Here is a 590-nt window from a genome sequence, read left to right on the forward strand (position 1 = left end):
GTTTGGGGCGGGTCTCCCCAGATGCCACGGACCCCGGGCGCGCGCGCGCGTGTTCCCTCCATCCACGCGCGGCAGCTTCACCCTCTCGGCTCTCGTCCAGGATGCCGATTTCCGAAATGGGGCCATGGAGGTGTGTGCCACCGAGCACCCGAGCCCGTCCCACCGACACCCTCATTGCATAACCCTGCCACTCGGGCCGCTGGGCCGTCCCCCCACCCCCGCCGCGTCACCCCCTCTTCCTCTACCGTCTTCTTTCTGGTGTCGGGGACCGGAGAGAGAGAATCCTGAAAGACACGGGAGCGTTTAGAATGTATGGTTCTGCTGGCTGTGCTTGTCACCTCCGCTCTACGTCAAGTTTCAGACTCATTTCTTAAGGACGTCTCTATTTCCTGCTGTATTTGCACATTGACGGCTGGGCGCGCGGCCGGCCGCGGAGATAGACTTGTGTTCACACGCGAAAGGGAAGAGCGGGTCCTTCATTAGCGGGCGGGTGGGACTCAGGTAGCCGCGGGCGGGTTTTCTCCGTTTTCCGGTGAAAGCTTTCAGGTTTTGACCGGTCAAAGCGAGGTTTTAAACTTTGTATTTTGGTG

At 60.3% G+C, this 590-nt stretch overlaps 1 long non-coding RNA gene across 2 annotated transcripts in view; it reads left to right on the forward strand.

The window, feature by feature from the left end:
* Positions 1 to 590, forward strand: part of LOC102259991 — a 39,252-nt gene that overhangs the window by 2,045 nt on the left and 36,617 nt on the right. Inside the window, exon 1 of one of the 2 annotated variants that reach the window (XR_001361958.1) lies at positions 109 to 130. The exons of the other annotated variant lie outside the window; for it this stretch is intronic. This is a non-coding gene — a long non-coding RNA (uncharacterized LOC102259991). Of the gene's footprint in view, positions 1 to 108; positions 131 to 590 lie in introns of those variants that run through there. 2 annotated transcript variants of the gene reach the window in all.

The sequence above is a fragment of the Myotis brandtii genome, unplaced genomic scaffold (assembly GCF_000412655.1).
Source record: "Myotis brandtii unplaced genomic scaffold, ASM41265v1 scaffold2022, whole genome shotgun sequence".
NCBI classification, from domain to species: Eukaryota; Metazoa; Chordata; class Mammalia; order Chiroptera; family Vespertilionidae; genus Myotis; species Myotis brandtii.